Source organism: Nomascus leucogenys, chromosome 8 (genome assembly GCF_006542625.1).
Source record: "Nomascus leucogenys isolate Asia chromosome 8, Asia_NLE_v1, whole genome shotgun sequence".
Lineage (NCBI taxonomy): Eukaryota > Metazoa > Chordata > Mammalia > Primates > Hylobatidae > Nomascus > Nomascus leucogenys.
Window position 1 is genome coordinate 36,129,111 of NC_044388.1, and position 23,235 is coordinate 36,152,345.

The 23,235-nt window shown below is 38.9% G+C and overlaps 1 pseudogene; it reads right to left on the reverse strand.

Annotated features, from left to right (window-relative positions):
* LOC100597000 overlaps positions 1 to 13,738 on the reverse strand; it is a 52,428-nt pseudogene extending 38,690 nt beyond the window's left edge.
* Between the last annotated feature and the right edge of the window lie 9,497 nt (positions 13,739 to 23,235).

Consider the following 23,235-nt stretch of genomic DNA (forward strand, 5'->3'; position numbering starts at 1 on the left):
TCCCTCTCTATTTTCCTGTTTTATGGGTCTGCTGGTAGTGAAATTTCTCTTCTCATTTGTTTAAGCATAAGTTTATTGAATTTCACTTTTAAAAGGTATTTTTATTGTGTATAAAATGTTATGTTAGAGTGCTTGAAGATATCCCATCATCTTTTGGCTTCCATTCTTTCTTCTGAAAAGTTAGCCCAAGTCTTACTGTTTTTTCCTTTGAAGGTAATTTTTTTTTTTTTTTTTTAGACAGAGTCTCACTCTGTCACCCAGGCTGGAGTGCAGTGGTGCGATCTCGGCTCACTGCCACCTCTGCCTCCTGGGTTCAAGAGATTCTCCTGCCTCAGCCTCCCGAGTAGCTGGGACTACAGGTGCATGCCACCATGCCTGGCTAATTTTTTTGTATTTTTAGTAGAGATGGGGTTTCACCATGTTAGATAGGATGGTCTCAATCTCCTGATCTCATGATCCACCCACTTGGCTTCCCAAAGTCCTGGCATTACAGGTATGAGCCACTGCGCCCAGCCAATTTTTTTTTAAACTTTGGTTTCTTTAAACATTTTCTCCTTTGATTTTCAGCAGTTTTACTTTGATGTACCTAGATATGACTTTCTTTATATTTATCCTACTTAGGGTTTATAGTTCCTTTTGAATTTGTGGATTGGTGTCTTTCATTATTTTTGGAAAATTGTTAGCACTATGACATAAATATCACTTAATTCCCATTCTTCTCTCATATCCTGGAAGCCCAATTATATTTGTTACACATTTTAATCACGTTCCTTAGATTTCTTAAACTTTTTGTATTTTCCAGTTTTTTTCTCTCTATAATCCATTCCAGATATTTTCTTATGAATTATCTTTTTGTCATTAATTCTATCTTCAGTTGAGTCATATAAATAATTGTGGTTTTCAGTTTCAAAATTTTCATTTGATTTTTAAAATACTTTTCAGTTGTGAGAATTTCCATCATGCCTTATTAAATTGAATATATCAACCACAGTTATTTTAAATTTTGTGTCTAACAAGTAAAATATCTGGGTTTTCCGTGGGTTTGTTTCTGTTGTCTGTTTATTTCTTAACTACAGACAATTCTTGTCTATTTGATGTCTGGCAAGTTTAGGTTGAATGCTCTATGTGGTTTATGAAAAATTATAATAAAAAGTTGAGGCTGGGCAATGTTGTCTTTCTCAGGTCATGATGATTTACTTTTGCTTCTGGAAGACATGCAGGATGGGCTGATTATCTTAATCCAGTTAGATACTGAGATGTTTCAAAGCTCAGCATCAATCTTTGTGAGGACTGGCTTTTACTGATTCAAGAGACTGAGGAATTTTTTTTTCTTTCTTTTTTTTTAGACAGGGTCTGTGTCTGTTGCCCAGGCTGGAGTGCAGTGGTGCAGGCATGGCTCACTCCAGCCTCAACCACCCAGGCTCAGGTGATTCTCTTACCTCAGTCTCTCAGGTAACTGGGGCTATGGGTGTGTGCCACCGTGCCCAGCTAATTTTTTGTAGAGCTAGAGTTTCACCATGTTGCCTAGGCTGGTCTCAAACTCCTGGGCTCAAATAATTCTTCCTGACTCAGCCTCCCAAAGTGTTGTGGTTACAGGCGTGAGCCACTGCACTCAGCCAGGGATTTTCTTTGGCAATAAAGTTCCCTTCAGGATTAAATGGCCTGTATGGGGTGATATGCTAATTTCTGACACAATCATGTTGGCCCAAGGAATGCTATTTATACAGTGGCTTAGGTCTGGTTTACCTTAACCAGTTAACTGTAAAGGGACTACCTTGATTAGGTTCAAATAATCAGGCTCTCTCCCTGTAAGTAGTCTTAATCTACCTTTCCGATAATTATATGATGGATACATAAAGCTGAGGAGGGGGAAAAGATTCAGGGAAAGAACCAGAGTTTACTACACATGCTGACTGTAAAGTACTTGAAATCAAGACTTGGGAAATCTGAGTTCTAGGTTTGACTTTACCTCTGATTTTAAAATATAGTCTTCTCTTGACAAGACATATCCTATCTCTACGCTTGAAAGTCTCAGTATAGCAGGGGAGTAGAATTACATTGGTGACTTTCAGATGATTTTTATGCACAGATGTGCTTTTATATTTACTGTGGACCAAGTGGAACTCCATTTCTTACTTCAGCAGAATAGCCTAATTGTTATCTGTAGTTCTATGTAGGATTTCACTTGATTAGAGAATACCTCAGCTAAAGAAATATTTTAAAACTAGTGGATCAAATGATTTTAAATATCTTCAGTTTTATCCTTTTAAAGGTGGAAATTAGTAGACCAAATGTATTTCTCTGCTTATTTTTGAGGTTTTGGGAAGAAAAACCTACTAACCTTTAATCTCTACTCTGCTTAACCTCTTTAATAAAAAAGCAATAGCTAAGATTTGGAAGCAACCTAAGTGTCCATCAACAGATGTGTGGATAAAGAAAATGTGATACATATACACAATGGAGTACTATTCAGGCATAAAAAATGAATGAGATCCAGTCATTTGCAACAACATGGATAGAACTGGAAATCATTAAGTGAAATAAGTCAGGCACAGAAAGACAAATGTCGCATGTTCTCATTTATTTGTGGGATCTGAAAATCAGAACAGTTGAACTTGTGGATATAGAAAGTAGAAGGATAGTTACCAGAGGCTAGAAGGATAATAAGGGCTGTTCAGGAGGTGGGAATGGTTAATGGGTACAAAAAATTAGAAAGAATGAATAAGACCTACTATTTGATAGCACATCAGGGTGACTATAGTGAATAATAGCTATACATTTAAAAATAACCTAAAGAGTGTAATGGGATTATTTGCAACTCAAAGGGTAAATGCTTGAGGGGATGGATGCCCCATTCTTCATGATGTGTTTATTTCACATTGCATGCCTGTATCAAAACATCTCATGTACCCCATAAATATATATACCTATGTTACCCACGAAAATACAAAATAAAAAATTTTAGAAAAGCCAATGACCACAGATGTTATTTTTTTGAGGAGAAAAACATAAGATTAGAAACTTTACAATGGTACTGTATAGTATGTCCAGATTTGCTAGAAATATGACATTATAAATGAAATAAAAAAAGGAAATTTCTTTACATTATAAAACTATACAATATTAGAGCTTAGCTGATTTTTTTGGAAGGTATATGGTAGGCAGAATTCTAACATGGCCCCCAAGATTCCTGCACCCTGGTGCACCCACACCTCTTCCCCATTGTTTAATTAAACATGAATGTATGGACTGCTTAGGGAGATATGTAGATATGTCCAGATGTAATTAAGATCCCATATCAGCTGACCTTAAAGTGGACAGATTATCAGAGTGAGACTTACCTAACCACATGAGCTTTTTAAATCTAGATCTAGATCAAGATATAGAGGTCAGAGACAGAGGAAGACAAAGTTGCAAAGCACCAAGAGGATTCAGTGTGTAGGAATTTCTCCATTGCTGACTTGAAGATGCAAGGGACCCTGGTGAGGAATGTAGGCACCTTCTAGGGGTTGAGGGCAGCTCCTGGCTGACAGCCAGCACAGAAACAGAACCTCAGTCTTACAGCCACGAGGAACTGAATTATGCCACAACCATGTGAGCTTCAAAGATGTATTAGTCCACTTGGGATTCCATAACAAGATACCATAGACTGGGTGGCCTAGACAACAGGAATTTGTTTATTCACAGTTCTGGAGGCTGGAAGTACAAAATCAAGGTGCTGGCAGTGTTGATTTCTGGTGAGGCTTCTCTTCCTGGTTTGCAGTCAGACACTGTCTCGCTATGCCCTCCTGCAGCCTTTCCTCTGCATGCAGCATGTGGGAGTGAAGGGGGAGAGATTATTTTTGGTATCACCTCCTCTTTTTATTTTTATTTCTAAAAAGTATTAATGTTTATATTTTATTTAGAGACAGAGTCTCACTCTGTCACCCAGGCTGGAGTGTAGTGGTGCGATCATAGGTCACTGTAACCTCAAACTCCTCCTGGCCTCAAGTGATCCTCCTGCCTCAGCCTCCCAAAGTGCTGGGATTACAGACATCAGCCATCACATTTGGCCACCGCCTCTTCATATAAGAACACCAGTCCTTTTCGTTATAGGTCCTACCTCCAAATAAAAGTTACGTTGGGAGCTGGGGTTTCAATGTATGGGTTTTGGGGGAGCACAATTCAGTTCATAACAGAAGAAGACCCTGAACTCTAGATTAGAATTCAGGTTGGCAGCCCAGGCTGACACCTTGATTTCAGCTCAGTGAGACTCTGAGTAGATAACCCAGCCTTGCCAATCCCAGACTTCTGGCCACAGGAATCTGTGAAATAATACACTTTTGCTGTTTCAAGGTGATATGGTTTGGCCGTGTCCCCACCCAAATCTCATATTGAATTGTAGCTCCATAGTCCCCACATGTCATGGGAGGGACCCTGTGGGAGGTAACTGAATCATGGGGGTGGATTTTGCTGTCTTGTTCTTGTGATAGTGAATAAGTCTCATGAGATCTGATGGTTTTATAAAGGGCAGTTCCCCTGCACACGCTCTCTTGCCTGCCGCCATGTAGGACATGCCTTTGCTCCTGCTTTGCCTTCTGCCATGATTGTGAGGCCTCCTCAGCCATGTGGAACTATGAGTCCATTAAACCTCTTTTTCGTTATAAATTACCCAGTCTTTGGTATGTCTTTACTAGCAGTATGAGAATGGACTAATACACAAGCCATTAATTTTGTGGTAATTTGTTAGGAAGAAATAGAAAATAAAGATGGGGCACCTAAATATTGTAGGCCAATCTCATTTTATTCATGTAGAAAATCATGTCCAAAGAAACACAAATAGTAACATGATTTGTTGAAGTTTACTCTGTCAGAGTTGATGGGAGACAAGAACTCCAACAACATTATTCTTACTCTAGACCTCTTTCTACTGTAATTTTTACTTCTTAGCCTCCTGCTGATGTAGCCAATCAGGTTTTATTCTAAAAAAAGAGCTACTTTGAGGCTGGGTGTGGTGACTCACACCTGTAATCCCACTGCTTTGGGAGGTCAAAGCAGGAGGATCGCTTTGGCTAGGGAGTTCAAGGCTGCAGTGAGCCGTGATGGTGCCACTGCACTCCAGCCTGAGCAACAGAGCCAGACCCTGTCTCAAAAAAACAAGCCACTTTGTCTCAACTCCCCTTCCTCTGCTTTCCAGACACTGTGCCGGTCACTAGGAAAGCTCTAGAGATTTAGCTCCCAATTTCTAGAAAGTTCTTTCTGGTTCACTTATATGCAAGGTTTATGCAAACAGGGTCCACAGACCACCTCTATTTGAGTCACCTATGCTATTTGCCAAAAAATGTGAATTCCTGGGCCCCACCCTGAAAGACGGACTCCGTGGGTGATGCTGATGCACATTAAGGCTGCAGAAACGTGACTGCATGCTGTGTGTGCGCTTTCCTATGTGCTGGCTCCTCCGAGGAGATCAAAAACATCTGTTCATCATTCTATGCATAATAGGCCATAGCATAATTTTGATTACCTCATTCCCACAAGACTGCAGTGAGATGGGTTCATCTTAGCATTGGAAAGTGTCCAATGTCGGGATCCTTCCTGGTTTTCCCAGGGCATCACATCATCTTTCTCCTTGTTCTGCTTGCATCAGCCAAATCCATTATTACCAAAGAAACAGGGTTATTAGGAAACACCTACCTGAACCCTAGGAGGAAGACTTTACTAGTCACCATTTGGGGTTTGTATATAAAGATCCTGATGGCTTGTTTTTATTTTTTCTTTTATTTTTATTTATTTATTTTTAGAGACAGGGTCTCACTTTGTCACCCAGCCAGGAGTGCAGTGGTGCAGTCATAGCTCACTGTAGCCTTGAACTCCTGGGCTCAAGCAATCCTCTTGTCTTAGTCTTCCCAGTAGCTAGGACTACAGGCATGCACCACCATGCACCGCTGATTTTTTAAATTTTTTGTAGAGACGGGGGTCTGATTATGTTTGCCTGGCTGATCTCAAACTTCTGGTCTCAAACGATCCTCCCACCTTGGCCTCCTAAAGTTTTGGATTGCAGGCGTGAACCACTGTTTGTTTTTTGAGTGCTATTCATTTCAAGAGATTTGTTTTTCAGACCATGGTCAAGGTTTTGAACTTTGACCCTCTCTGTGATGAAGGAAGAAAACCCAACGGACTTTGTTAGAAATAAAAGTAACCACAATTTTCCCTGTTCACATTAAGGAGGCTGCGTCCCAATCCCAGTCTTAAATGATGGTAATCTGTGCATGCCATTTCTTACTTGGTTACCCCGTCGTTTAGGTATGATTGCTCTTAATGTTTAAATTTCCTTTTGGTGGTGCTTGCTGTCTGAGTACACAGTCACTCAGAATTCGTTGGTCAACTGTACATATTATGCAACACAGTTATGAATCTCAGGAATCTGAATGCCATAGCATGCTTTGTGTCCAGTGACAACCTTCTTTTGAGCAGGAGGATTGTCTTACTCCTCGTTTCATGAAGATGCTCATATTTAAAATGGAAAAGTTCTTACAAAATATCTTTTAATACTAAATGGTAGAGTGGGAGATAATTTGGGGGAAATTAAAAAAAAATCTGGCCCAGAAGCCAGCGTTATGGGATACAGCATAATTTCTGTTTATTACTACATTTAAAGGAGGATATTGTGGACTGTCCAAAAATGTGATCAGTTCTCTTTTAACCTTGGCATGTTGTCTCAGCCTCTGTCTGTTTACATGGTTGGCCTTTAGAGATTAGAGGTTTTAAAGAATTAAATGGATCTAAGTGTTTGCAAATTCTATTAGGGATGCTTTGCAAGCCTAGGAAATAAAAAAATATACTCCAGGCTCTTGGCTGCTCAGTGGTACAAACTCACTGCAGCCTGAACCTCTGCCAACTCCGATCTGTTATGCCTTGGGCAATCAAAAGAGCTTTCACCAGCAGGGACTGGCCAGCTTGGCTGGGTGCTGGCCATTGAGTATAACACTGGGGAGAGGGCAGCCTACTCCTCAAAATGTACTCTTGTTGGACCAGTGTTCCTAGAGCTGCCATTTTTCAAGAGAAATCAACAATCATATTTTAAAGATTTACTGATTTTAACTGCATCAAATTAAATTTTTAGAAAATACTCTGTGTGCCAATCAAAATACATCTGTGGACATCTTTGGACTTTTAGGGCACCAGTGTGCAATCCAAATACCCTAGTTCTTCATAAAGCTGAAGTGAAAGAATGTACCCAGAAAAGGTCCTGGAGATAGGAGAAACTAGATTGTTTTTGCTACTGTCACACTCAACACAGAGCTGGATGTGTCGGGTTTTTCTTCCACACCAACTGATTTTCTGACACTGAGTGTCCTACAATGTAATTCAGCTCTGACACTATCTACCTAGAGAGTCAGAAACCACAGGTTAAGGGATCTGTCCCACAAGTCTGCCTCCCACTTCTGATGCCAATTGCAAATTCTGACAACTAACTATAAATTGGAGGTTCCCATCACCCCTTCCTCGGATTTACACTTGCTAGAGTGGCTTAAAACTCAGGGAAACACTCTACTTACTATTGCTGATTCATTACAAAGGATATTTTAAAGGGACAGCCAGATGAAGGGATACATAGGAGAGGTTCAGAAGGTCTAGAACACAGGAGCTTCTGTCCCCGTGGAGCTGGGGTGCACCACTGTTCCGGAATATGGATATGTTCAGCAACCCAGAAGCTCTCCTGGCCCTGCCCTTTTGGGTTTTGATGGAGGCTTCATTGCATAGGCATGGTTGATAAATCATTGGCGATTGGCGATCAACTCAACCTTCAGCCCCTCTCCTCTCCCAGGGAGTAAGGGGGTGGGGCTGAAAGTTCCAACCCTCCAATCACTTGGTTGGCTCCCCTGGCAATCAACCCTCATCCCGAGGCTACCAAGGGTCCCCCCCACTATCAGTCATCTCAACCTACAAAAAGACATGTATCACTTCTGAAATTTGGAACTTAGAGGAAATCACAATATCACAGAAAGTTTCCTGCCTTGGGAGTTATTAAATGACTACTTCAGAACTATGTGCCTAATCTCCTGAATTTATTTGTTAACTCTGTGGAAATGGCTTCAGCTGGCTTGAGCTAGAGTGTAATTCAATTTTTCTTTTAAAAAAAGGCATTTCTCTGTTCTCCTACTCTCTAAAGAACTATATATATATATATATATTTATATATATATTTTTTTTTTTTTTGACCGTTCCTCAAATGTATGCCGCTGTCGTGAATGCTGGCATGCCGTTTCAGATCCCCTGCTTCTGTACCAAGGCCCTCATTTTCCCAGCTGCTGGGAATGCTGGCTGGTCACAGCCCCCAGCTCCCTCTCTTTCTGGGAGTTGTGGGCTGAAGGGAGCTGCTCCACCGAAAGTTACACTTTCTCCTGGGGATGTTTGTGCAGTCTGCAGTCAATGACTGGTCAATTCAGGGGTACAAAGGCATGGCCAACTTGCCTTAATCTGGGACAACCCTGAAGACTCATCCAAGGTCCAGATCACAGAATTCATCACAGGATCAGCTATGGCCTCTGTTGAGAGCTTTGTAGGTCGGAATTGATAGCAGGAGATGCTGCTACAGAACTGTCCTTTGTGATGGAGGCCAGGTGGCACTGCTTACCCATTGAAAGCAAAATGGGTGCAAATTATTGTAATAATGTGTCTGGAGTTGGTTCCTTCCGGTGGGTTCGTGGTCTCGCTGACTTCAAGAATGGATCTGTGGACCTTTGTGGTGAGTGTTACAGCTGTTAAAGATGGGATGGACCCGAAGAGTGAGCAGCAGCAAGATTTATTGTGAAGGACGAAAGAACAAAACTTCCACAGCGTGGAAGGGAACCCGAGCTGGTGGCCTGGCTGGGGTGGCCACTGCTGGCTGGGGTGGCCAGCTTTTTATTCCGTTATTTGTCCTTGCCCATGTCCTGCTGATTGGTCCATTTTACAAACGTCTAGCTAGCCACAGAGTGTTGATTGGTGCATTTTTACAGAGCACTGATGGGTGCATTTTACAAACCTCTTGCTAGCTACAGCGCTCTGATTGGTGCATTTTACAATCCCCTTGTAAGACAGAAAAGTTTTCCAAGTCCCTACTCCACCCAGGAAGTCCAGATGGCTTCACCTTTCAATAAGTAGCGGGTTTGGAATGGTAGCCAGGCAGCCTTTGAACTTCAGAAAGTTATGGAAATGTTTAATAGCACATCATGTTACTAGAGTAAAGAGATATGGCCGTTGATAAGAGTATTGCTTCATTTGTTAATATATAAGCAAAAGAAATCAGGATGAATGATCAGGGGCTGGGCGCGGTGGCTCATGCCTATAATTCTAGCACTTTGGAAAGCCAAGGTGGGCAGATCACAAGGTCAGGAATTTGAGACCATCCTGGCCAACATGGTGAAACCTCATCTCCACTAAAAATACAAAAATTAGCTGGGCATGGTGGCGTGTGCCTGTAGTCTCAGCTACTTGGGAGGCTGAGGCAGGAGAATGACCTGAGCCCAGGAGGCAGAGCTTCCAGTGAGCTGAGATCGTGCCACTGCACTCCAGCCTGGGTGACAGAGTGAGACTCTGTCTCAAAAAAAAAAAAAAAAAAAAAAGTCACTATTCTTGCCCAATTTTTGGATGGAGTCACTTCCCAGACACTGACTGCAGGAGAAAGTCTTTCCTGTGAGGAAGCATGCAGAAGTGCCATGCAGGTGTATGCATTAATTAGTTTCCAAGTTCTTTTCCAAAAAGCTGGTGGCTCTTTACTCAGGTAGTGCTGCACTGGGAAAACCCCACCCTGTGTAAAGCAGAATACCTCAACATTTTGAAGACTCTTGGACACAGGGTCCAAGTTGACACTGATATCTGGGGACCAAAAGCATTATTATGTCTCTCAGAATGATGGCATATGGGATCTAGGTAATGAATGGAGTCTTGGCCAAGTCCAGCTCAAAAAGGACCCACAAACCCACTCAGTAGTCATTTCCCCTTTTCCAAAATAATTAATTAGAATGGGCACACTTCGAAGGAATCCATGCTTTTCAAATGAAATTACAAGGCAAGTTAGGAAATGTTTCAAATGGAATGGTAATAAAACTACAACATCAAAATTGTAAGATGTAATGCTTAGAGTGGAATTTGTAGCCTTTAATGATTATATTAGAAAAGAAGAAAAGTCTTCTTAGAATGGACATATGTGGAAGTTGGTAGCATTCTCATATTGGTTTCTTGGCCTTTGGGTTAGGAGAGGTTATATGGAGAGGCCACCTGGAAGCCTTAGAAACTGTCGTACTTCATGGTCAAGAGAGTAAATGAAAAAAATATTGCAAGCTAAGTATATTCCAGAGATTAACACCTCTATGCAAAGACTTAAAAAAGGTAGAAGTGGTCATCCCATCACATTTCCGTTTAGTTCACCAGTTTTAATCTTACAAAAACCAAATAATTTCTGGTAGATGATGGTGGACTACCACAAATATAATCACATAGTAGCATCATTTGTGGTTGCAATGCCTGAATATACTTTTCCTAGAACACATTAACATAGTGTTGGATAAATGGTCTACAGCTATCAGTATGGTGAATGTATTCTTTCATTATCAAGAAGAAAGTTGAGAACCAGTTTTAATTTTTGTGGATTGAACCACAGTATGCATTTATGGTCTTTCGTCTGGACTATGCTGTCTTTCCCTCTGTTGTAATGCAGTCTGAAGGGACTTGGATTATCTGGACATTGTTCAGAACTTCATATTAGTCTATTGTATTAATGATATCTTAACCAGAGAAAATGAGAAGTACATGGTAATATAGTCTGGCTGTGTCCCCACCCAAATACCACTTTGAATTGTAATAATCCACACGTGTCAAGGGTGGGGCCAGGTGGAGATAATTGAATCATGGGGGCAGTTTCCCTCATACTGTTCTCCTAGTAGTGAATAAGTCTCACAAGATCTGATGGTTTTATAAATAGGAGTTCCCCTGCACAAGCCCTCTTGCCTGCTCCCATGTAAGACGTGACTTTGCTTCTCCTTTGCCTTCTGCCATGATTGTGAGGCCTCTCCAGCCATGTGAAACTGTGAGTCCATTAAACCTCTTTCTTTTATAAATTACCCAGTCTTGGGTATATCTTTATTAGCAGCATGAGAACAGATTAATACACATGGCAAATATGTGGGAAGACACATGAGTTTCAGCGTTAGAGATAAACTGTACTTATCTCCACTGGAGAGTGAAGCCAATAAGGAAGAAGCATAGACAAGCAGAACCAAAAGGAAAAATGAGGAGGCAGATGAAACCATGAGGGAGAGGAAAACCCTGAGTGTACCTGGTCTCCTGTTGGGCTTCCCAGTGATTCGAGTAAATAAATTGCTTTTTTTTTTTGCCGTAAGCTGGGTTGAGTTGAAATTCTGTCACATGTAATCACTGACAGTCATTGACAGTCTGCCCAGATTAATTCATTTTCATGGGAAATGTGCCCTTACAAAAAGGACACATTCTGGCCTTTCTTCTGTATGGCACATGTCTCTTAGAGACTGCACCACCTTCAAACAAGGGGGACACCTGCCCTCTTCCCTGCAGGTCCCCATTAGAGAGGAGAAAAAGTTAAGCATTCTTCCTTATGCAGATTGCATGGCTTTATTATCACAGACTAGGAGAAATCTCAGTACACAACTGGCTCTATGATCTGATCATTGGCAAAAATTATGATCCCAGGTCAACCATTTTAACTAATAATGGTGATTTTAGTAAGTAGTATACTTTACCCAAAAGTTTATTGCTTAAATAATTGAACAGATCAACTTATTTAATTACCTTGGGGCATATAAAGTTTATTTTAGAGGATTCACCAGAAAATTACAACTCTTGAAGTTAGATGCATAATGAGGATTTTACAGAGATTGTTGTTCTCTTTTACATGAATGAGCATTTGCTAATACTTAAGTTTTTGTGGTTAAAATTATTGTGGCTAATTTCTGTGGCAGTAACCAGTTAGCAGTTACAATAAAAAAAAGATTGTTTGTATTAGCAACAAAAAAGAGAAAATGTCTATGAATAACACTAAAATGAAACCTGTGAATCTTTGTGGAGAAAATGATGAAATTTATCTGAGAGACAAAATAATTTGAATGATGTAGACATGTGAAATGTTTCTGAAGAGAAGCATGATTAATGTGGAAATGTCAATTCTTCCCAAATTAACTAAGTTTTAATGTAATTACTATAAAAATTAAATTGGATTTCTTTTTGCTTTTGGAAATTGCCAATTTTTTTTTTAGTATCACTTAGAAGAATAAACAGGTGAAATATAACAACATTAAGAAAATGCTGAAAAAGTATAATGAGGCAGAAACAAGCTTACTGGATTGTATTGAAAATATTTATTACTTATTATAAAGCATAGCAATTATATTTGTAGAGTACTGGCAGATAAGTAAAAAATAGATAATTAAGAAGAATTTGATACAAATAAAATGTAATATCTGATAAATGACTAACATAAGTAATAAAGGGTAGGATTATTTAATGATTACTTATAAAGTAATTAGAAAACAGTCTGTTTAGAATTATTTTACTAAATGCTCACCTATTTTCTGATAGATTAAAAGACTGCATTTAAAAACAACAAAATGTAAATAAAAATGAATAGTCTTCTGATCCAGAGATTGGACAGGATATTTAGCCCAAAGGCAATGAAAGAGAAGACTGGTTGATTTGATTTCTTACCTAAAGAAAATTTAAAAAGTTGTTTTGACTTAAAAATTGAAAACAAAACAATACAAAGTAAAAAACCAATAACAAAGAAGGAAAGTATTTTTAACAGCTCTCTAAGGGAATATCATGTTTAGTATATAAATAAATCACACAAATCAATAAAAATATATTGAGACTCAAGTTCAGTAAAAGAGAAAAAGTTGTGAACAATTCAGAGAATTACCCAAGAAACATTAAAAATTTTACTCTCAAATGGTGACTCATGACTGTAATCCCAGCCCTTTGGGAAGCTGAGGCAGGAGGATCACTTGAGCCCAGGAGTTTGTGACCAGCGTAGTCAAAATAGCGAGACCCCATTTCCACAAAAAAATAAAAAACTACATGGTGGCATACCCCCATCGTTTGAGCTGCTCAGGAGGCTGAGGCAGCAGAACAGCCTAAGCCTGGGAGGTCCAGGCTGCAGTGAGCCCTGATTGCACCACTGCACTACAATCTGGGTGCTAGAGTGAGACCTTGTCCCCTGGCAACAAAATAATCAGATGAATGTAAAATAAAACAATGATATACTGTTTTAAGTATGCAGTTATCAAACAGCAAATGTCTAATGCTTGAGCATACTTGTTTAAATTGTAATTACATGCTTGTATGACACTTTGTGTATATTGAAAACTCTCAAACTGTTAATATTGTCTGATTTGGCACTTCCAGTTCTCAGAATCTATCCTAAGGAAATAATCCAAAATGCAGATTTCCACAAAATATATAGCATCATTCATAACTGTGAAAAATAGAAACAAGTTAAATATCCACTGAACAGGAAATGATGAAGGTAAATTGTATTAGATCTATACAGAACAGCCATTTAAAATTATACTTAGAACTTTTATTGTTTGTTACAATGTTAAATGAAATTAATATTAATATTTAAATATATATTTAGAATTAATATAAGTGGTTAAATATATTTTGTTTATCTCCAAGTGTTGGGGGCATGTACACCCCTTGAGGAACTCACCATTTTTCCTCCCATCCTTCCACCTCCACAACCCATGTCGACTCTTTAAGCATTCTCTATTTTCTTTTCTTTTCTTTTCTTTTTTTGAGACAGAGTCTTGCTCTGTGACCCAGGCTGGAGTGCAGTGGTGTGATCTCAGATCACTGCAGCCTCCACCTCCCAGGCTCAAGCGATTCTCCTGCCTCAGCCTCTCAAGTAGCTGGGATTACAGGCATGTGCCATCATGCCGGGTTAATTTTTGTATGTTTTGTAGAGACAGGGTTTCCCCACGTTGGCCAGGCTGGTCTTGAACTCCTGACCTCAGGTAATCTGCCTGCCTCGGCCTCCTAAAGTGCTGGGATTAGAGGCATGAGCCACCATACCCGGCAGCCTTTTCTATTTTCAACCATGCCTCAGAAAATCTGCTTTTGTTGTTGTTGGTGTTTTTTTGTTTTAAACAAACTCCCTTAGATCTACCACGGGATCATAAAAGCCCAGATCTTCAAAACAGCCCTAAGATAGATACCTTGATGAGATGGATACCTGATGAGTCCACGACTAAGAAACCAAAATACAGTCAATTTCTCAGTCAGATGCTGGTGATATATACAGATAAAAGAACTTTAAAAAATCATTTATAATCTAATAATGAAAAGATTACCAGAGCTAAAGTTTGCTGCACTGACAGCTTGGTTTTGATTGTGTTAGGCGATACATATTAGAAAACCAAGTAGAAAAGTAGAGTGGACAGTCAAATATACATGTTGAGGCCAGGACTTTAGAAATAAATGTGTGCGCCACCAGCATAGAGATGGCATGTAAAAGCATAAATGGGATGAGGGCACCCGAGGAGTGAGTATAGATAGAGAAGATAGGCATACATGTGGGTATTTCGTAGTACGTGTGCCCAAGGACCCTTTTAGAAATTTGAGCCTGCTATATAATGGGATTAGTATAATGTCCCCAAATGAAAGTAATTTCAGTAAGAATTCCAGAAAAGTTTGCAGTTTTCAATACTCTGTTAAATGGCAACATAAAAAGACGTGAGAACCCATGGAAATTGTTACCAGGGACACGTCAACATTCCAGGAATGAGAATGCATTGCAGGTCAGCTGGCTGGACCTCATTGTGACCTGGGAGCCGTGCATGATGAACGGCTGATGGGTGAGCTACCAAGGTTAACTTTTTCCTGAGAACATTGAGTTAGGGAAGTGGCCTCTCCTTGAGGGAAGGAGCCAGATGACTTCTCAGAGAACAACAACCATATTCAAAATATTCTCCAGTTTCTTTTGTTTCTTCTTGTCTGCATCTGATGTCCAGGACATTATTCCACAGGAAAAGGTTAATAGGAGATCAAGATCGGCCAGGTGAGGGAAGAAGGGAAGTGGGAACTTGACTACATGGGTTAGGAGAGGGGCACACACAGGTACATGGGTAGCTGAGAAAGGAATTGTACAGAAGAAAAGGTAACTTTTGTACAAGTTGATTAAAAAGGTAAGAATAGGAGTGCTGTTTCAATGATGGACTGAAGACATTCCTCTTTCTGCCCTTCCCAATTCTCACTAAATTGACAGTAAAATAAGTTAAACCATAAGATTTTAGAGAAAGAGAAGAGGCAATAATGGACAAGAGATGTAAACACATTTTTCTAAGATTGAAAGCAGAACAGAGGAAGATGGAAACCCAGCGCTGCTGATGAGAATTGAGACCTTTTCAGGATTTGGTAGCAGCAGGCTCCATGGAGGATGAGGTTAAGTCATGGGACTAAAAGCAGAGGGGGTTACCTGAAAGTTTCTGTCATACTTTCTGACGCCATCCCCCGTGCCCACCTCCCCACTGAGAAGCCAACCAACCACCCTTGCCTGCCTCAGGAGTCAGAAATCATTCTCTAACTACAGAGAATTTAAAATGGAGAGGGTGTGGTTTTAGAAACGTAGATTATCTGATGCATTTGACCACACAGAAAATAGTTTTGACAAGGATTTACAATGTGTGGGAGACCCTGAGAGTTTCTAATTAGAAAAAAAAAGCAAGAGGCATTAATAATTTTTCCAAAATCCAGACAACAGGACAAGAAAGACCTTTCTTAATGCACTCCCAATGATGGAAACACTCTATCATGATTTAGTTTACAGCTGGGCTAGAACTACACCAGGAGGATGGTGGAGGAGAAGAAGGCTACAGACGGGTAGAGGAGAGATGCCTCTTTTCATGATTAGTTTTATATTATTTGATTTCTTAAACTTTTTTTTTTTTTGAGATGGAGTCTGACTCTTTCTCCCAGGCTGGAGTGCAGTGGGGCGATCTCGGCTCACTGCAACCTCTGCCTCCTAGGTTCAAGCGATTCTCCTGCCTCAGCTTCCTGAGTAGCTGAAATTACAGGCACCTGCCACCAAGCGTGGCTAATTTTTGTATTTTTAGTAGAGACGGGGGTTTCACCATGTTGGCCAGTCTGGTCTTGAACTCCTGACCTCAGGTAATCTGCCCGCCTTGGCCTCCCAAAGTGCTGGGATTACAGGTGTGAGCCACCATGCCTGGCCTGTTTGCATATTGTTGTGATAACAAATTGCATTCCAGCTGGGGCAACAGAGTGAGATTCCATTTCAAAAAAAAAAAAGAAAACAAAAAAAAAACAAACGAGAACTTCAAAATTGTAAAGAGGGGAAAGAATTGTATACTGTCTCTAGGCTCCTCCCATGCCATCTCAGTTTCCTCAGCATCTCTATTATTTACAATTTAGCATTGTAGCCATTTTTGGAATCTCCCACACCAAGTTTTGAGGAACTTCAAGATTTAAAGACAGGTAGAAAAAGATGAGCAAATCAAAGAGACAGAGAAGTGGTCAGACATGTAAGATGAAACCAGGAGTGTTTGAAATTAAGAAGGAAATTGTTAGCAGCCAAATGCTGCAGATGGGTCAAATGAGTAACTTTCTCTGTCTTAGCTTTTCCATAAAGATTGTTTCTCCAAAGCCTCCCACATACTGCTCACCCGCTCCCATCCCAGTCTCAGACAGGTGCCACATCATGTACTTTCATGGCAGCTGTAATCACTCTATACCTGAGTATCTCTCAGCTGCCCCTACAGTTCTAAGTCTCTTAAGGGAAGGGATCATATTCTCTATGTATTCATAGCTAAGTTTTACATAGTTAATTCTACTGCGTATTCAATTTCACAGTCTGCTTTTTCTTAATACTTTTTTTCTAATTAAAAAAGTAATATAGATTTAATTTTGAAATTTTAACATTGTAGAAATATAAACTACAGAAGGCCAAAGTTCCCTTACCTCCCCACTACCTGCCTATGACTATTGTTAAAAATTTATCTTTTTCTCAGACAGTGTTACATAAAATACTTAGGTTAACATATTTTCATAAACATTTTTAGTGTTTGTATATACATATGATCATTTGCAATACCTAAAATTCAGTGTTATTAAAAATTTAGAGCCAGGCACACTGGTATACACCTGTGGACCCAGCTACTCGAGAGGCTGATACCTCTGGGAGCATCACTTGAGTCCAGGACTTCTGGTCCAGCTTGGATAATATAGTGAGACCCCCATCTCTAAAAAACAAAAATAAGAAATTTAGGTTATATCCATGTCTTACCATTAGAAATGAAGTTAGATGGATATTTTGTGTTACAGGTTTGTTCATATTTCTGATTCTTTACATCCCTAGGAATGTAATTATTTGATCAAAATGTGTACTTTTAAGACTTTTATAGTACTAAATTAAAGTGGTGGATAGTGTTTTTCAAATCTTTTATCTTTCATGACATTTTGCTCAGTCATTTGATCAATTACTATAAGAGGTATATTAAAAATAATGTTTTGAATTTTCCATTTATCCCTTTTTTCATTTTATTCATTTCATGTATATTAAAGCTTTTAGGGGCATATACCTTTACATTTGTTATATCTCCCTGATTTATTAACCCTTTTATCATTATAAAATTTCCTTTTTGGATCTAATAATATTCCTTGTCTTAAAGTTTATTTTTCCTGAAATTAATATAGCCATTTTGGCTTTCTTTTGATTAGTGTTTGTATGATATTCTATCCTTTTACACTCAATTTATGTCTTTGTATTTGAAGTGTGTTTCCTGTAGACAGTAGGCAGGTCTTCCTTTTTAAAATTAATCTGTCTTTAGGGATATCTAGACCATTTACGTTTGATGTGATTACTGATACAGTTATATTTAGTTCCATCACTTTGCTATTTTTCTATTTGTCTTATCTGTCTTATGTCCTTTTGTTTTGTGTTAATCAGGTATTCCTCTATTAGCTTGTTAGCATATATATATATATATATATATATATATATGGACAAACTCTTAGCTATTTCCAAAGAAATGAGAAAGAGTCACACCTCAGACCATTTTTTTTTTTTCTGAATAAAGTGGGCAACAACAAAGTTGGAAATTCTGATTTACTCTCATATAATCCAGAGCTAGCTGGTAAAGCAGGAAATAGTATTTTCCTTCTCAATCAACTTAATGTAGGGCCCTCCTTATGTTTTCACATTATATGTATCAAAACATCACTATGTACCCCGTGTTGTTGGCAACAGTACATTACAGTATGAGTATGCACACTGGAGATAGAAAGCAAACTCATATTTTGTGCCTTAACAGCTATTTGAATTCAATTTCATATATTTACCTCTTCCACTTGATTATGGGGTCTTGGCTGGGCACCCTAGACTTATGGCTTAGGGGATCAGCTAATACCCAGTCCAGGATAGATAACTCCACTTGTATGTTCATTGGGTGTCCCATGTTGAAGCATTGACTCTACAAGGTCCACTAGCCACCAAAAAGTTTTAATCAAAAGAATAATTACAGCAAAATCCTCCAGGAGTACTCTACTGGGGATTGCTACAATTTTTACACAGTATTCTAATTGTGCACATCTGAGAACTGCTGACTTTGCTAGGTCATAAAGTTCAAGTGGCAGAGTTGCATGCTCTGCAACGAACAATGAACAACAGGCCTTCTCTTGCTCTGAGCCCACTCATGTTTGACAGTCTTTTAGAATGCTCAATAAATAGGTCAGCATATCACACCCAAGTATGGTACATGTTTTTCTTAAAGTGGGCCACAAAATCGATCAATACTCTGTTGGTGAGATTAATGTGCAGCAAATTGCCTTTCATGTTGAAAGGGATATTCTAGTATGACTCAGACCATTGGAGTCCTTAGAAACTTTACTGACCCAGCCTCTACATGGAATTTGTTTTTCTTTTTCTTTTTTTTTAAAATTTAAGTTCTAGGGTACATGTGCACAACGTGCAGTTTTGTTACATATGTATACCCGTGCCATGTTGGTGTGCTGCACCTATTAACTCGTCACTTACATGAGTTATATCTCCTAATGCTATCCCTCCCCCCTCCCCCCACCCCATTACAGGCCCTGGTGTGTGATGTTCCCCACCCTGTGTCCAAGTGCCCTCATTGTTCAATTCCCACCTATGAGTGAGAACATGCGGTGTTCGGTTTTCTGTCCTTGCGATAGTTTGCTCAGAATGATGGTTATTTTTACAATCAATCCATCTGACAAAGGGCTAATATCCAGAATCTACAAAGAACTTCAACAAATTTACGAGAAAAAATCAAACAACCCCATCAAAAAGTGGGCAAAGAATATGAACAGACACTTCTCGAGACATTTATGCAGCCAACAGACACATGAAGAAATGCTCATCATCACTGGCCATCAGAGAAATGCAAATCAAAACCATAATGAGATACCATCTCACACCAGTTAGAATGGCAATCATTAAAAAGTCAGGAAACAACAGGTGCTGGAGAGGATGTAGAGAAATAGGAACAATTTTACACTGTTGGTGGGACTGCAAACTAGTTCAACCATTGTGGAAGACAGTGTGGCGATTCTTCAAGAATTTGTTTTTCATCTGTTGGCATGCATCTTGGTGTCTGCTACGTCCTGCTTATCAGGTTCATTAAGCAGGATACAGTAGATCAGTGCAATGTCACGTGGGAAGTTGAAGCCTTTGGTTTTGGAGAGGTGAGATACCATTGTGTCAAATTTTTGAAAAGTTGTGCTTCTGACCCTACCAAATGAAAACAAAATGCTAAGAGCTAAGATATGGAATCAACCTAAATGCCCATCAATGATAGACTAGATAAAGAAAATGTGGTACATATGCACCATGGAATACTGTGCAGCCATGAAAAATAATGAGATCATGACATTTGCAGGGACATGAAAGGAGCCGGAGGGCATTATCCTCAGCAAAGTAATGCAGGAACAGAAAGCCAAATATGATATGTTCTTACTTATAAGTGGGAGCTAAATGATGAGACCACATGGACACACACTGGGGAAAAATATACACTGGGGTCTATTGGAGGGTGGAGGTTGGGACAAAGGAGAGGATCAGGAAAAATAACTAATGAGTACTAGGCTTAATACCTGGGTGATGAAATAATCTCTACAACAAACCCCACGACACAAGCTTACCTATGCAACAAATCTGCACATGTACCCCTGAACTTAAAAGGTTAAAAAAAGTTTGTTTTTTTTTAAAAAAAAAAAAGATAAATGAGATGGATATACTAATTACCCCGATCTGATCACCATATATGTACCAAAACATCACTATGTACCCCATGAATATGTACAATTATTATTTCTCAGTTAAAAATGAATTTTAAAAAGTAAAACCCAAAATATTTCTGGTAATTTTGTTTCAGGGGATATAAAAAAAGCATTTACCAGGATAATATCTGCCACTAAGTAATAGGGGTTTTGTTGCTTTTTTTTTTTAATACTGTGATTTGATCCCAATAAAGAGACCACATCTGGAAGAGCAACTCCAATTAAAATTATCACCTAGTTATCAATGATTTAATGCTACTTCCCAAACTCCAGTTGTCTTCTTGCATAGACCAAATGGTGATTCAAATGGTGGTATGACAGGAGTCATCAATCTGTATCTTTGAAATTATTTATGGTAGCATTAAATTCAGAATTTTCCATAAAGATATATTACTTTTGATTTAATATTTTGGTAGGGAGAGGGAGATACACTGGCTCTTCTTTGCATAATTCTTAATATATTAGGAAGCCAATGTGGATGTTTGTCAGCTGCTGATTGTTTATTCCAACCATATACACAGAAACTAAAAAAATATCTGAAGAATAGGTTCAGCATCCCATTGGGCCAACCATGTGGTGGACTTAGGTTGTAACTCCTTTTGTCACGTGGCTTCCATGAACTTCCACTGTGATCTGAAGATTGCACTAAGTGTTCTAGATGCACCAGAATTAGCTTTAGGTCAGAACCAGTAGATAAGAAGATTCAACATCACACAAATGTCAATGATGACTCACATATGTGGTCATTTGATTGGTGACCATATTGATGGTCAAAGGTTTTTCATTGTTAATAGTGTTGGTTCAACTGGATATCAATATAGAAAAGTGTCTCTTGACTCTTGATGCACAAAAATAAATTGCAGATGAATCATAGATCTTGATAGGCAAAGTAAAACAATAAAGCTCTTAGAAAAAAATACAGACAGTTTTCATCTGGGAGGGGGAAAACATCTAAACAATTGCCTAAGAAATCTAGGCAGAAATTTCTTAAATAGTATTCAAAATAGTACACAAAAAGATCCAATTATAAGGGGAAATTGATAAATTATTGTGTTCATTAAAATTATTAAAATGAAAAGGCAAGCTTCAGAATGGGACCTGTATTCATAATATATAAAGAACTCCTACGGCCGGGCGTGGTGGCTCATGCTTGTAATCCCAGCACTTTGGGAGGCCGAGGCAGGCGGATCACGAGGTCAGGAGATCGAGACCACGATGAAACCCTGTCTCTACTAAAAATACAAAAAAATTAGCTGGGCGTGGTGGCAAGGTGCCTGTAGTCCCAGCTACTCGGAGAGGCTGAGGCAGGAGAATGGCGTGAACCTGGAAGGCGGAGCTTGCAGTGAGCCGAGATTGTGCCACTGCACTCCAGCCTGGGCGACAGAGCGAGACTCCGTCTCAAAAAAAAAAAAAAAAAAAAAAAAAAAAAAAAAAAAAAAAAAAACTCCTACAAGTTAATAAGAAAAAGGTAGAATGTCCAGTAGAAAATGGATAAAAGATGTGAACCCAAAAAAGTATATCCAAGGGGTAGGAAACATATAAAATGTTGGTCACATTTACTAGGTATCAGAGAAATGCAAATTAAAACCAGAAATTGATACAAATACACACACACACCAATTCTAGTTTTGAAAAAGTAGCTACTGTAAAAGTCAATTGTTGTCAAGGATGGGGGTAATTGGAACTCTCTCATACACTGCTGATGGGAATGCAAATTAGTACAGCCACTTTGGAAATTGTTTGACAGTATTTACTAACATCGAATGTGCATATACTTTATAACCCAGTGACTGGCTTATATCCTAAAAATGCATACATATTTCCATCCAAAGACATGCAAATAATAAAAATAATGAAAACTGATGAGCAGACATGTATGCCCCTGTGAATTCTCAGAGTAGAATCCTAAACTCCTGCATATTCATCTGTGTCTCATTACATTTTTCATTTTCATTTCATCTATTTTTTTTACAAATTTTTACCATTTTCATCATATTTTAAATTTCTTATTCTGGCTTGTTCTCTCCAGATAGCAGTACTCTATTATTTTATAGTAGAAAATTCAAAAATACATTTTATCGAGAATGCCAAATAGTTCTGTGAAGTTTCCTGTTGGATGCTGTAGTAGATAACTTCCAGGTATTTGCTCTTCATTTGATCTTCCAGAAGGACTTTATCTTTCACTGTCTTGCAATATTATTACCTAAAGCCTCCACACTAGTTTTTCTTTACTATTGACTGTCAAATATGCTGAATCTTCAAAATCACTGTATCACAATATAACAGTATGTGAAGATTGTACTTGCCCCCACTCTCTGCACTTGGTTTATGGTTACATTCACCTCTAGAATCTAACATTCATGAATATGGTCCTCCTCTACTAAGGAGGCATTCGAAACCCACTGCTAAATTAATTGATATTTTGGGCCAATGTATATATGATACACTACAAGTCCCAGAGGATACAGTACCACAACTGGACTTCTTTATACTGCTCCCTGTCCTGATAACTCATTTGACATGAGCATGGGATATGGCTAATAGTACTTTGAAATGCGCACATTCATGACTATCACAATATAGCATGTAGCCAATAGCTTTCTATTTTATGGCTTTAGAAAGCTATCATTTTCTTAGCCTTCTTTACTTTTTTTTTTTCTCTACTAGCACTAGCAGGTGGCTTTCCTTGGAGAACTATTTTTATAATCAGTTTTTCAATGTTGCTTTATGTAGAAGGTGAACTGAGAACTAACAAGCTACTTTGGGATGGGAGCACTGGGCTGTCAGATATGCTCATTCATTGCTTAAAGGACTAATTTCAGTTCACCAAGCCTACATGCAGTACCAATTTGTGCTTCAGTAAATTTTTAAATTTGAGTATTTCTGGGATACTGTTTTTTCCTTTTTTTTTTATTATACTTTAAGTTT